General features: G+C 42.9%; 1 protein-coding gene across 6 annotated transcripts in view; it reads right to left on the reverse strand.

The window, feature by feature from the left end:
• Window positions 1-15,382, reverse strand: part of BACH2 (BTB domain and CNC homolog 2) — a 352,486-nt gene that overhangs the window by 32,998 nt on the left and 304,106 nt on the right. The gene's annotated exons all lie outside the window — the stretch shown is intronic.

Raw genomic sequence — 15,382 nt, forward strand, 5'->3', positions numbered from 1 at the left:
AAATAAGGTAAGCGGGTAAAATTATGAAATGTCTCAGAAGTGACCACAACCGGAGAAAGAAGTGGGCAGGGTCAGAGCTCAGAAGCAGCTCCAGCAGAGCCAAGGAGGCCAGGTAAAGTCTGGTCGCCCTCTCGAGGGAGTGTCATCCCGCTAGCTCTGTGGCAGGACCTCGCACTGCCCTGTTCCAGGTTTCGTGCCCCCGATGCAAAGCATCCCCTGAGCCAGCTGTGGAGACCATCCCACATTCTTACTCATGGTGGGAGGAGAGTACGGTGCGCCCCTCACCACGGTCAAGGAGCAGATATCAGAACACTTGAGCTGCATATGGAAGGAACAGAATGTCAAAGGGGTTTTTATTGCACCTGACCAGGTAATTAGGTAATTAGCACGGCTAACTGATAGGGCACATCTTCTAAGCATCTGTACATCTCCAGGGAGGACTATTTTCCAAAATGTACTATAAGTGCTTTTTATTGTAATTTTTTTTTTCTTTCTGGAGAGCATTTCATGTCTCAAAAAGGATGCCAGGCACGTTTCTCTTCTGTGCCAGGATGGCCCTTTTTCACGTAGTCCAGCTGGACTGCAAACAACAAGGACGTGAATCTGTTGCTGGTCCCCTATGGATCTTACAACAAACCCTGCAGCGCTCTGAGCTTCTTTGTGAACCTGCCAAGCCCCCACCTGGAGGGTGTGCAGTGCTAGGAACACCGTCTTACCGAAGGACAGAAAAGACCAGGAGAGGGAGCACAAGAACACAAGATACTTACATAGAGTTGGGTTGTGGGGCAAGTCATAGGAAGAGAACAAGGCAAAGAGAAGCAAATTGCCTCAAAAAATATATGTAGAATCTGAATGGTGTACTTTTGGCGGGGAGGGCATTTAGGACCTCTTATTTGTTCATCACATAGAAAAAAGTCTTTTTTTTTTTTTTTAAAGATTTTTATTTATTTATTTGACAGAGATCACAAGTAGGCAGAGAGGCAGGCAGAGAGAGGGGGAAAGCAGGCTCACCACTGAGCAGAGAGCCCGATGCGGGGCTCTATCCCAGGACCCCGGGATCAAGACCCGAGCCAAAGGCAGAGGCTTTAACCTGCTGAGCCACCCCGGCGCCCCTCACATAGAAAAAATCTTCAGCTGATTATATTGAATGCAGACCCGAAAGGCTATTCCGGCTGCTCTTGTTTTTTCTGGATCATCATATGACTCTAAGAACTGCTAAGTCTGTCAGCAATTACTAGCACTTTAGAGCTGCCTTCCCTAGTCATTGTAGTTCCCCTTCACCCTACGGTGACCTGGGAGCAAATGCATCAAAATGGCAAGCGTGCAGCCTCATGTAGAGACCAGTGAACCCCAGTTCTACGACAGTGCTTAGCTGGGTTGGCTTTGCACGCTGAGGAACCGGAATCATCCAGCTGGAGGCAGTGAGACCAGGCATCCCCTCTCCAGGGTGCTACTGGGGGCCACCTTTGCAGTAGTAGGGTGCAGCTTGCTTTATTCCCTTAACAAACATGGACTGACTACCTCCCATGGTTCCCTAGTCTTAGGTGCTAGGAAGATAAAACAACGAATAAGGAAGAAAGGGTGCCTCGCCCGGGATGTGCTAGGCTGTTGGGCCAGAGACAAGTCGACAGGTAATGACCACACCGTGTGGAGCCGCACTGGGGGAAGACCAGGCGAGGACGGAAGGGGCACCTATGTCAGACGAAGTAAGACAGAAGGGGAGGCCCGAGGGAGGATTAGACAGGTCCTGTGTAGGCACCGGTACTGCACGTGGGAGAAGAGGTAAATACGCAGACACATGAGCGAGTCCGGCACGCCGGGCGGTGAGACAGGAGTTCGGCTCGGTGGGGTGCTGGGGTGGCCACAGGTGACAGTAGACATGTGAGCAGGGGCACGGGCAGCACAGTCAGCCTAGGTCACACCAAGGAGGCTGGCCAGCAATCGAGAGCCACCGGGGTCTGCCAAGCAGGAATACTGGGGAGATGAATCTAGTCACAGCTGGGGGACGACCTGCGCAGGGGCACAGGTTGGTCACAGAAGTCCAGGCAGGTGCCAGCTGTGGGCGGAGAATGGGTAGTGACCGTGGAAGGGAGGTTTAGACAGAGTAGAAAGGCCAGGAGGAAGCTGAGCTGTGGATGTGTGAGAGCACAGACTGAGAGTCAGATTCAAGAGGCCCCACTGCTTCTAACCAACCAACCGAGGCCAGAGCTGGGTACAACACTGGTGAAAGGAGGGTTCCAATCAGAGTCATCCGGGACACTTTACCACATGACTGATAGGATGGGGACTGTGTAAAGGCTGAGAGGCATAACCAAGGTAGTTTGGGATTCAGAGTCATAAATTATTAAGGAGGATATGGATCTGAATTCTGTCGCCTGGAGATTTCTTTAAAGGAAGACAGCTACTGAGGCCAGTCACTTGTTTTAGCCACAGCATGACATAGAATTTTTAAGAACAGCAAACGTACCCAATAAATCATTCTGGCCTGGCCAATGAGAGAGAGGTGATAGTTCCTATAGCCTGTGAGAAGTCTGTTTTATTTTAAAATAAAGATGAATGGAAGATAGATGAACTCATAAAACGAAATGACTTCCTAAAAATCGCTATGCTCAGAGATGGGGAAAAGGCAACCTTCCTCCCAGGCCCTGTTGATTGATTTTTATGATAATTGCGGAGCAACTGACTAGTTCTGTGGCCAGAGCCTGCCTGGGCCTCTAGAAGCCTCTTCCATCATCATTCAAGGGGACCTCAGACTTCAAAGTGGACCTTTGGAGACTGACCGTCCTGTTTCCCTCTTACAAGAACTCTTATGATTACATTGCACCCAACTAGAAAACCCAGGGTCATCTCCCCATCTCAGTCCTTCACTTAATTACTTCAGCAAACTCCCTTTTTCCATGTGAGGTAACATATTCATTGGTTTGGGGGGATCAGGACATGGACATCTTCCGGGGGCCGTTATTCTACCTACCACACTGGGTTATTATAAAAATCTGTATAGCTGTTTTCTTAGACGTGTCTTATACCTTGTGCCTCAAAACCAAGGCCCCAGAGAAAATCAAGTCCTTACATAAGTCAAGATGACCTAGATATTAAGGTCTTTATTTGACCAAGCAGCATGAGCTGAGGGATCACTGATGGGGAGAAAGAAGAAGAATGAAAATTTATTTCAGATTTCAGGTGTTTTCTCTTGCTATCATTTTACACTTCAATTTTTTCAGGATCTTTATTGTTCTTTCTTGCATGAAGACAAATTTCCATTGCTAAGCTCATGGTGACGTCTGTGTGGCACAGGAAAACCCTGAAAGAAAGGTGGAGATAGGGCTGTCTCCAAGCTACAGCTGACTGCTGTGGCACCCTGGGCCTCATTTCCCCACCTGTTTAAAACACAGACACCTGGGGTGCCTGAGTCGCTCATTTGGTTAAGCACCTGACTCTTGATTTTGGCTCAGGTGAGGATCTCGGGGTGTGGGCTTGAGCCCCATGCTGGGCTTTAGCTCAGTGCAGGGTCTGCTTGTCGTCCTCCCCCTGCTTGCTCTCACTCTCTGGAATAAATAAAAAAGAAACTTAGAAACCCCCACAAAACCCACAGACAACTGCATCTTTAATGAGTATTACTATCATCTCTGAGGCAAGAGGTTAAGAATATGGGAGTCAGGGGGCACCTGGGTGGCTCAGTGGGTTAAGCCTCTGCCTTCGGCTCAGGTCATGATTTCAGGGTCCTAGGATCGAGCCGTGTGTCGGGCTCTCTGCTCAGTGGGGGAGACTGCTTCCTCCTCTCTCTCTGCCTGCTTCTCTGCCTACTTGTGATCTCTCTCTCTGTCAAATAAATAAATAAAAATCTTTAAAGAAAAAAAAAAGAATATGGGAGTCAGGCTGCCTTCTATCCAGGCTCCTTGACTTAGGTGTTGACCTTGGCACAAATTAATTAACCTTTCTTGCCTCAGTTTCCTCATCATACGGAGATTAATAATAATAACAACAACAATCCCAGACAGTCAATGAGTTAAGAATGTAAAAAAATGCATGGAACAGTGCCTGGCGCATAGTGAATGCTCAATAAAGGTTATTTTTTAAAATCCTCATCAGCATCACAGTATTAGACATGAAGGCCATCTGAAAGATAAAATATAGCCTATTTCTTTAGTGCTGGGTCAGATGAATTTTAAGACCAAGGTTTTATGATTCCCAATTTATCACAGAAGAAAAAAATAACTCCCTGATGTTCTTAATTCCCATGCAATCATGCTGCGTTAGCAAGATCTTTTAATATTTCTCCTTGCTGCCAATTAAGGGCACCAAGTCAAAGTTGATATGTAAAAATTACTGTTCCATTATCACCTGCCGGCCTTGCTAATAAATCTTGGCTTAATGAAGCATATGTATCTTTTTAGTAGAACAGAGTATAACCCAAACTAGAGGGACAGGAGCTCCAGCTTGTTCACAACAGGACCTTCAGAAAGCCCACTGCATAATTGCGTGCCCGTAAATACTAACGCTGTAATTTTCTTGGATCAAAGATCATTTTCAAAAAGTAAGCACATGCACATCTATACTCGTGGAAGTACCTCAAGCAGGTTCTACGAGGTCCAATAAGTCAGTTTTGAGAGGAGGCCTTCCAACAGCTCTCTTCCACTTGAAATCTGAAGTGTGGAAAGTGGAGTGGATGTATGTTTTACTGGAAGAGTCAGCAATAGAAAATAGAGTACACTCACAGCTGTAGCAAGCCAGAATGAATTTATACCGTGAATTTTAAATCGGGCTCAAAACTGGCTTGTGTTAGCCATTGAAAAAAAAATTCCATTGATTTTGGGTTTCCTGATGAGGTTTCCTGGGTGAGGCAGACCTTTGACTGAAAGCCAAGTAAAGCTTTAGATGCAGACTTCTCCATTTCCCAAAGAATGTGAAGAGGGAGAAATTGCTAACAGAATTCAGGAACAAAAATGAGTATTATATTTCTACTTCCTAGCAACTATCTTGGTATTGAACCCACCTGATTTGCTTCTGTCCTTAGGGGCTGAAATTCTTCCACTTTATTCTTACTTCTTTAGACAGACTAAGAACTTTATTACCCCCCTCTTCAGTCTTTCCCCCTTTTCTGTCTTCTATTCAAATACCTCTACAAATGTTTATAATGGAACACAGTATTCCATAGTATTAAAAAAACCCAACTCTGTAAGTCCGTTGATCTTTTTTTCCCCTCTTGATCCTAAGATCTTTGTTATTCTGCTCAAATTATCTTTGTATTCACTTGGTACACAACACGTGCTAAATAGAGTTTGTTTCTTCCTTCTTTCTTTGCTTGGCTCTTATCTGATAATGTAGTTCTTCCTTTAGCCTTTGGTTTACAAACCATTTGCTAAATAATTGGCCCTGAGAGCCTCCTTCAGAGTCGACATCATTTACTGGGGAACTTAGTCCAAACTGTGACAACTCTCATAAGGCATCTTGGAAATGAAGAGGTTTCAAAGGAAAATCAAGTCTCACTTATCAAAAATGAAGTGCTTTTGTTCTCATTCCAGATCTGGTGGCAGAAGGGAAATACCAGCTTTCAGAGGTCCCAGTGAAATATTTGACAAGATATGTGAAGTGTTTTTCTTTATTTGGGCTGCTTGTTTCATAATACACTTGATGTGTTTCACCGGAAAACCAAGGTCAATTCAATTGATCCAACATGGTTCCAGTGACAGACACAGACACGTACCCATAAAATGCTCACCTTCTCCCAGTTATAATGACACCGAATCTAATTTAGAACCACAAGAGCTAGGGAATTAAGAGTTAATACTTAGTCCCCGTCCTTAATTCATCCTGTCATGCCTGAGTATCACTTCTCCTATAGCAAGCAAGATCACCCACTGTTCTGAGGCCACGAGACAGAGAATAAAATCGGCTGTAACATTTTGTGTCACAACGACGGTAATTAGGGATGAGCCTGCAGAATAAGCTTGGGTGCTCTTTGTATGTGAGACAGGGAAGCAGGACAGGAGAGGAAGAAAGGAAGACAAAATAAAAAGAGTAAGAAAGCAGGCACGTTAGCCGCAGGCGAGCTGTCGCTTGTCTTCTGTTCTGTCCTACCGAGGGCATCTCCGGGGCAGGGTGAAGGCTGCTGCTTTCATTACACAGCACAGGCGATTAGCAGTCTAAACTCCCAAACAAACTTGAGAGACTATATGAACCACGATGATCAACCTGATAAATGCTATGGTCTAACGCTTTTTCATGCAATTGTGCATGTGGGCAGGAAAGGCGGCGGGGGGGGGGTTCTCTTCGACTCAGGGAAGTGCTCCTGGGTTTGCTTATTTTAGGAGTGGTTTGGATTACTGCTCTTTCTACAACATTGTGCGTCATATATACCCACTAAAATGAGACAATCACTCTTTCTTTTTTTTTCCACGCTTTATTTATCATGAATTACTGCTTTAATTTTTAACCTGACCCAGCAGGAAATGTTGGGTTTAACCCCATGTGACTCTCGTTTGATTATGGAATTAATAAAATCTCTGTTACCAAATAGAACCCATTGTGCTATCTGAGGGCAACAACAAATTTAAGGAGGGAATCGCCCACCCTATTCTCTGATGCCTTCTCCGTTCAGAGCAGGTAAAATCACACTCCAAAAAGGAAAAAGGAAATTTACTAACTTGCCTCCCTTATTTGTTACTTTACCATAAAGAGGTCTGTTCTATTTATAAATTCATTTCTCTTCAAGGCTTTCTCATCACAGGACTAGGTTCTGCCAATAGATAACATTGCTCTCAGATTGTCATTTGCCTGGAAACTTTTAATGTTCTTATTTCTTGTTTTTGCAATTTGCACAATTTTATCACACACGGAGGAATCACTATCTTGATGCTATCTGTTAAGATATACGATGAACTTCCTCCTTTTCCTGTTGAATGTATACCTCTCAAAGAGAAGAATGACATCATGAAACGAGGGTTCTGCTTGGATTTATTTAGAAAATAAATACATACACTTGTTATTAGGACTTCTCAAAATTATGATAAAAAATACCTACCTGAACCTAAAACATGTGCAGAAAGTTTGCTATTATCTTAATCCTGAATTCCATTATATTTATATCACAGATGTTCTGTGCTGATACAACAGTCTGAGCTGTCTGGATTTGCCAGCCTAGATTAATAAGTACCCATCACGAATCATTAATGATGCCGGTTCCAGTTCAGTGATTGAAATGGGTAAAAAAATTTCATTTGATTCTTTCCTTATGAAAGAGCCCTTGGCTTCGTGATGCGCTTCTTTCTGGAAAAAGTCCGTTTGAAAGGGAGAATACCGAAAACAGTGTAAGAAGTGCTAGAGAAGAATAGAAATTCATTTTAAAGCAGCGTACCATGTACAAATGCTGTCTTACAAATAGGATTATTTAATTTAAACCTTAGATCTGTCAAGCTCCATTACTTCAAATGGAGCCTGTCGCTTCTTGAGTTCATTATATATCGAGATTATATTACAATTTCTGTTAGGTTAAGTCAAGGCTGAGATACAAGGCGGTTAAAGAAATAATTACACAGCAGCGTCAGTAAATAGAGCAAAGTCACTGCAGTGTTCCGAAAGGCAAAAAAGTCATCTTGCTAAATGAGGATCCAAGCTGTCCTGTACCAAGACTGTGCCTAATAAATAAAAGGCCTCTGGGAAAAGTGCTGAGCGTATGCTGGATCTATTTTCAGCTTGCATCAGCAGCTGCTGCCCCTGGGATCACATCTTTACGCGTACTCTACACCATATGTAATCACTCCAGTGCTGCAACCAGTAAGATAATGAAAGAGCATGGCATAAATCTATACTTGAGTGGAATGCTAAATGAGGAAAATAATACAAAAAGGGGGGAAATAAACCGCATTTTCAAGTCATTAGGAAGAAAGACTTTGACATATGAAGTGTTGCAACCATTAATAGCACTTATCATATAGAGTGGAGACAAAGAGACAAATTAATCAAACTGACAGAACTGGGACATTTTATGCTAATGCAGGCTCCCGGGTTTTAGTCTGTATTCCTCTGCGTCTGGAAAACTGATACCATTACAGGGCAGGAAATTGCATGAATAACATGCAACAGATCATAAAAATTCACACACCAACTGCAGAAACCCTGCCAAGAGCTCTGTAAAAACAAGGATGGAGAGACCTCAACAGAGAAACTACCAGCAAGTAATGCATGCAAATAAGTCCAGGAGTATCTCTCATTCATGCACCGTAATTAACCATAGGCTTCTCACTCATAATTGTAGCGGCAAACCCGAAGCCTAGGGAGCAGACGCTGAGGCCAACCAGAGAAGGCTGCCCAGGCCCTCGTTCAAGGTCGCTGGCCATCAGTTGGGGCGAGGGCCACGTGGAAATTTACTGGCTGGATTGTGTTAGCATAAAAAAATGCAAAGTAAACATAAAAACATTAAGAATTTAAAAGGGAGGAGGGAGAGGAAAAATTGATAATGCAAAGAAAAGATAAAGGACCATTTCCATGTATGTTTGTATAAGTGGCAGAAATAAAGAGAACCAAATACTGAAAGGGTTTTTATTTTTTTATTTTTTAAAGATTTTATTTATTTATTTGGCAGAAAGAGATCACAAGTAGGCAGAGAGGCAGGCAGAGAGAGAAGAGGGAGCAGGCCCCCTGCTGAGCAGAGAGCCCAATGTGGGGCTCGATCCCAGGACCCTGGGATCATGACCTGAGCTGAAGGCAGAGGCTTTAACCCATTGAGCCACCCAGGCTCCCCCTGAAAGGGCTTTTATGAAACACATGCTGCCCCTGACTTACAAAACAGCCCCCACTTTGTGAATAAGCTGTGCTTAAAAGTGAATGGCAGACAAGTCCTCAGGAAGGCTCACCGGAGAAACTGCCCTTTGTTCTCCAGTTGTGAACACCCGTGGTGGTTGTTGGAGTCGGACCCACTGGCTCCTTAAAACCCATCTATAAAGATTTCTATCCCTCCACAGAGGAAGCTCATGCATCCCTGAGACTGGGAGAAGATGGGCTCCTTAGCTGGAACTCCAAAAATATTTTCCCATAAAAAATATAAAATGAATAGAACTTAGGTTTGCCTGAAAAAAAGGACCCCAGAACTAGAATCCAGTGAAATTCTTTTTGCTGGCCTCCAGACTCCATTACATTCCTCCCTCTCATTCTCATCTAATACATGCCACACATTTTTCTGCCTCCAGAACTTTTCTAAAGGATGCCCTTCATTTATTTGACAAACATTAACCAACTGGCTATCATGATGGCATTGTTCTAAATGGTCGATTTGCAGACTGAAAATATCACCTGCACCACACAGAAATCTGACTCAAGGATCTTACTGTCTAGATGAGGGGACAGACAAGCAATGATTCAATTACCATACAATCCCATAGGTGCTGTGACAGAAATACAGAGAAGGTGCTACAGGCATGTAATGGGGGAGGTGAGGACACTGGCCCTAGCTGGCCTTTTCCCACCCCTGGACATCCCACCTGTACCTCCTCTCCTCCATGATGTCCTCTCTCCTTAGAATGATCTTCTGTTCCCTTGTACTTTCATAGCCCTTCCCTTATTCCTAAAGGATTACTTTCTTTCTCTTTTTGCATGATGATAAATATCTGTTCACTGAATAAGTTTTAAAAAAATGAAAGGTGATACAGATGTAAGATTTGGGAGCAGATTTAGGAAAGTAATCATGATTTATAACCAATTTTAGAAAAAAACACTTTAAATTCAAACAACTGATTTTTTTCTTTTTTTTTTTTAAGATTTTATTTATTTATTTGAGAGAGAGAGAGAGAGTGCACGCACAAGCAGGGAGAGGGAGAAGCAGACTGCCCACTGAGCAGGGGGCCTGATGAGGGGCTCGATCCCAGGACCCCGAGATCACAACCTAAGCCAAAGGCAGACACTTAACAGACTGTGGCACCCAGGCACCCTCAAACAACTAATTTCTTAAGAAACTCTGGGAATGCAATTTATCCAGACTGCCCATCCTAGCCTTCTTTCCTCAGACAATGGACCACCAAAAATACAACCTGCATCTACACAGACCAATGCATGAGACAATGGAAATGTTTCAAGTACTGCAAATGTGAAACAAAGACTCTTTTTACAGTCATGTAACTTGCATATTAAAAAAAGAATCTGAGTGTTTCAGGGGAGGACTCCCACCGCCTCCCAGCTTTGGTAAAATGAAAAGTGAAAAGCGCACCTGGTCTTCTGTATGAACGTGGGGTTATGTTTGGTTGTATGTAGGACTTTTATATGCAACTTCTTCATAAGGACCCTAATTGATGGATTATTATGAATATAATCATCAGATTAGGCTGCTCCCAGTGGCGGGTCTGGGAACAGAGCTAGACCACAGGGGCTAATCCTTACTACCACAGTTTCAAGTCTGATCGGCAACCCTCTGGAGGGAAAAGAAGGGCCACGTGTGATTTTCTCTGCTGCTTTTATGCCCTGAGGACACATGCCTGTGAACCCAGATCTTGGGTAGTGTGATCACCTAACCATGCGTTTGCAGAACCCTACTGGCTTCCACTAGAAGGTCTTAAGTTTTGAGCTTGTACTTCTGCTTTATCTTTTATGTTAAGTCTGTATAACTTATATTTCTGAATATAACAGGATTTTAAAATACATTATTTTCAATGGTTATCTCTTGTATAATTTCAGCATACTTACCACTTTACCCTTTAACCAATGCAATCAGTTGTCATACTATTGACTAGCCAGCAATGAACTAGTCTCACCTTAAGGAGGGCTGAATTTTCAGTATTTTTACCAATCACTGGGGTTAGAGTGGCCTTATTTTTCCACGTAGTAGCCATAAAGAGACATTTGAATTAGAATAAAAGTTTAAAGGTGGCAAGTGGTGTACATTCTGGTGAGGCTTAATTAGATGTCAGTATTTTGGAAAGAAAATATTTGGAAAGAAAAAAAGAAGAAAAGATAGACCCCAAATATAAGAATTAAATAATTATTTAATCTTATGTATGATGAAAACCAATAGGATTTCTAGAGATTCCTGTCTTTGAATATGGTTAGAAAGAGAGTATGTTGTCAGTGGGGGAGAATGGCAAAACCTGAAAACTGACACATGTTCCCTGAATTGATTAGCAATTATTTGGATTGTGCACAGTTATGGTCCTTTATTTTAATAAGAATGTTCAACACTGGAAAAAAAAATGACAAAAAGACCAGAAACGTGGTCATATTTATGAAAAAGAAATGGGATTTATGTACTATGAGAAAGTAATTCTAATGGCAACTGAATAACTATCTTCAACAGGAATCCCCTTACAATCCTGGATTTGGGGAACAGAATGCGATTATGACATACAGGCCAAGTTTTGAAACTTTCTGGAAGTAGGGGTTCCCTACATGGAAAACCTAAGCCGGTGTGATGTTATTTGACAGGGTTATACAGAGCTCTGTCTGTGGATGGTCCGTACATGTGCAGTGATGACTAGTTCTTTGCTACCATCATGGAGAGTAAAGCAAGGGGAATGAGGGGTGAGGGAGGTAAACTGGTGGTCCTGGGAGATTCGGGTTGCTGGAGAGGTTTCTCCTTTCCTTTTTCCTTCCCTTCCCTTCCTTCCTTCCTAGATTTTATTTATTTGAGAGAGAGTGAGCACGAGTTGGTGGGGACAGGGGAGAGGGAGAAACAGACTCCCCCTGAGCAAGGAGCCCGATGTGGCACTGGGTTCCAGGAACTTGAGATCATGACCTGAGCTGAAGGCCGATGCTTAACCGACTGAGCCACCCAGGCGCCCAGAGACATTTCCTAATAGATGGCTACAGGTACTGCGGAAGTTGTGAGTTTGAAGAAAGAGAAGAAAAGGGCCTAATTTTAATGCTAAGACAAGGGGGCCTGAGGCAAGTGATGGAAGCACAGAGCAGGGGAGATAAGGGTATGAAGGGGAGCAGTGACAAGTGGGAGGTGGTCCCAGGCAGATGGGGGAGAGGATGCAGCCACTGAATCTAAAAGGGCAGGGAGATGGTGGAAAGACAAAGAACTTCCTGGCAACAAGCACTACTGAGTCATAATAAGTTATTGGAAGGAGGTTGTGGGATCAGCTTTTCCAGATTTTTTTTTTTTTTATGTTAAGATAAATAAAAGTCTTTTTTGGGATTGTTTAGATTTTGTTTTGGATGTAGGTAGCTGGAATTTGAGGACTTCTTATTTTTCATTTTCTAGAAGGCACATATCAGAATTATATTTTAATATAACTGTGTCTCTCCGACATACATTTAGATATAAATCCAGTCTGTGTGAATTAAAATAAACCTCTGAATGGAACTTTATGGATTATGAACCATGAATTTTCCTATTATTGTATCATTTCTTCCTCCCAACAGCTTGGTAAGTGAAGTGTTTATGATTCCTTTTCTCATTTTCTATGAAACTGTGGTTTGGAGAGCTTAAACAACTTGCCCAAGGTCATGGGGCTTAAGTTCCTGAGCCCCTCACTGCAGATCACGTGTAGACCTCCCTATATTTCTACAGCCATGTAACCAAGCCGCTCTAACACATTTTCTTTTTATTATTCCTCATAAAAGACATTTTTTCATGCTGATCATTACCCTCACATATTTCAAGAAGAGGCTGGGTACTATCAATTTCTATAATAGCCAGAAACGAAAACCAAGAAGTTAGGGGCCGAAAGAACAGACCTTGGGCTTAGATTTTCCCACCACATGGCTGACTTTCATCTATCCCCTTGCCTTGATTTTATTCCACTTGCACAAGCTGAGAGCTTCAGTTTAAACATTTGGGAAATGTTCTAAATGTGTGTGGGAAATCTCCATCCTCCTCTTTTGAGGTGCAATAAAGGAGCATATTGATTCGAACAGGACATAATCTTTGTCTCTGTTTCATAAGGTTTCTTTTTATTCTTTCACTTAACAAATATTTATTAAGTACCTACTATGTGACAGACAATACTAGGCTCTAGGGACAGAATGGCAAACAAGTCCGGCGGGATAGCTGGCGCTTGTACTCAAGGCCTGCACTAGGGTGGTTAGTCCAACATGATGGTCACTAACCACGTGTGGCTATTTACATTACAATTAATTAAAATTAAATACGATTAGAAAATTCAGACTGATTAGTCACCCTAGCCACGCTGCAAATGCTCAGTAGTCATATGTGGTTAGTGGCTACCTACCATATTGGACCATGTAGGAAAACATTTTTATCATCATAGAAAGTGTTACTGAATAGCACTGATCTAGAAGAAATAATCAACAATTTAGTCAATGACGTCTGCTTGAAAATCATGATACAATTTTAAACCTTTTCTGTTACTCTTCAGTCTTTGAAAGGCATCTGCATCTTTCTTTTCAAACAAACATGACTTCCTTCATGGCCTTCTTACTTTTTGCTTAGACCACTGTAACAACCTGGCCATTGTCTCTTTCTCCCTGATTCTTCCTTTGTATTGTTGCCTGACTAATCTTCCCAATGACAATCACTTTATTTCCCCGCTTCCTGCAGAATTAAAAACCAGGCCCCTTTCACACTGGCATTCAAGGCTCTTTAGAATTGGGCTCAACTGACTTGTCCTGGCTCATCTCATGCCATATATCCCCTCTGTCTCCTACAATTTTAGCAACAGAAGATGGGGTTATTGTTATCAAACCCATTGCCCTCCATAACCATTCTTTGGAAGAACATCTAAATTATAAGGATACCCACAAGAGCAAACAAATAGGTCTTCTCTGGAAATTCACTGAGCTGAAAGAGGAGAAGGAAAGGAGCGGGGAGAGGTATGTGGTTACAGAAAACTGATATAGAGGTGCAAATCATCTTAGCTAGTCCTGAAGAAATTCTGCAACATGACACAGTCGTCAGATAGAACATTATGCTCTAACCTCACCATTAGGAGGGCTACAGATAGGAGAGGAGGTGGTATAGATACTTAGGGACCCAAGCAGGAGAGCTAGGGTGTTTTGGAAATAATACATAAATCAGATAACCAAGAATGCTGATGGAAAGAAACACACATAAGAAGTGTTTCCATCTAAATGTACTTAATGCAAAAGCCTACTCCTGTATTTTATACAAAACTTATGAAAATAGGCATGACCCTGTGTTCCCAGTGAGATGCCACTGTGGCTTCCTTTGGGTAGATATTGTACAAGACAGATTCTTGTCTTGTGGACAAGGAAGAGTGCTTGCACTTGTGGACAGGAAAAGTGCTGAATTATGAAGTGTTTCCTAAACTACAGAGACTTGGGACCTGTGGTCACAATTTTTAGTATTTTCTTTAATGCAACTCACTTTCTCCCTTAAATAAATTTAGCTCAGAAGGAAACTTATCCTAAGCAAGACTGGCTGTGAAATCTCAGGTTATGCTTTTTTCTTTTCTTTTCTTTTTTTTAAAGATTTTATTTATTTATTTGAGAGATAGAGATCACAAGTAGGCAGAGAGGCAGGCAGCGAGAGAGGTGGAGGCAGGCTCCCTGCAGAGCAGAAAGCTTGATGCGGGGCTCAATCCCAGGACCCTGGGATCATGACCTGAGCTGAAGGCAGAGGCTTAACCCACTGAGCCACCCAGGCGCCCCTCAGGTTATGCTTTTTCTAATACATATTAAAATAAACACAATGATTTTGAAAAAAGTTCTTCATACGTCACTTGAGATCATCTCACTTCCATGTTGTGCTACACATACCCATATTTTGAGAAAACACTGGGATTAGGAGACTGAACCATTATTCTGGCTAAGTGTTGACGTCGAAGACATTTGAATAGGGCCTTTCCTGTTTTCTAGTCTGAAACATGGGGACAGGACTGTGCGTTAGTCCCCGCTGGGGGTAGGGGGCGTGGAGTGAAGTAGCCAAAGGTGGTAAAAGTGTTGGTAGACATGAAGGGTTTATTCTTGATCAGGAACAACATCATCATCTCTTCTGGGGCTAGTGAGAATCAATGGGTTAACATTTACGAGGAGCTCAGAACTTTCCAAATGTCTACTATAGTTATCCGTCCTTCGTAAGGAAGTAAACAATGGAGGAGAGGGCCAGCCGGCAGTCTCGTTGGCAGCAGTGGGCTCCTGGAAGAGGCTGACTGGGGTACAGGCTTGGGCATGGCCTCAGGGGGTCCTGTTGGCATCTTCTAATCTCTGTGCTGCCAGGCTACCTCCTCTGTGTCTAGTCCAGAATTCCAGCAGCTCAGCGAGGGTGGGAATGGGAAAATGCTCAACGTCAACGATGCATAGACATCACAACTCCTACTGTGTTCCTGCTAATGGCACAGGGCTGCCTCTAGGGCCGCCACATGAGATCATCAGAATCGACTCTACAGGGATGCAGCTGGGCTGCGCCTCTACAGCTCTTGTCAGAGGCTTATTTTTCTTGCAAAAAAAAAAGGGGGGGGGGAGAAAAACCTGGCTC

Source organism: Lontra canadensis, unplaced genomic scaffold, assembly GCF_010015895.1.
Source record: "Lontra canadensis isolate GAN:19392208 unplaced genomic scaffold, GSC_riverotter_1.0 scaffold14, whole genome shotgun sequence".
NCBI lineage: Eukaryota > Metazoa > Chordata > Mammalia > Carnivora > Mustelidae > Lontra > Lontra canadensis.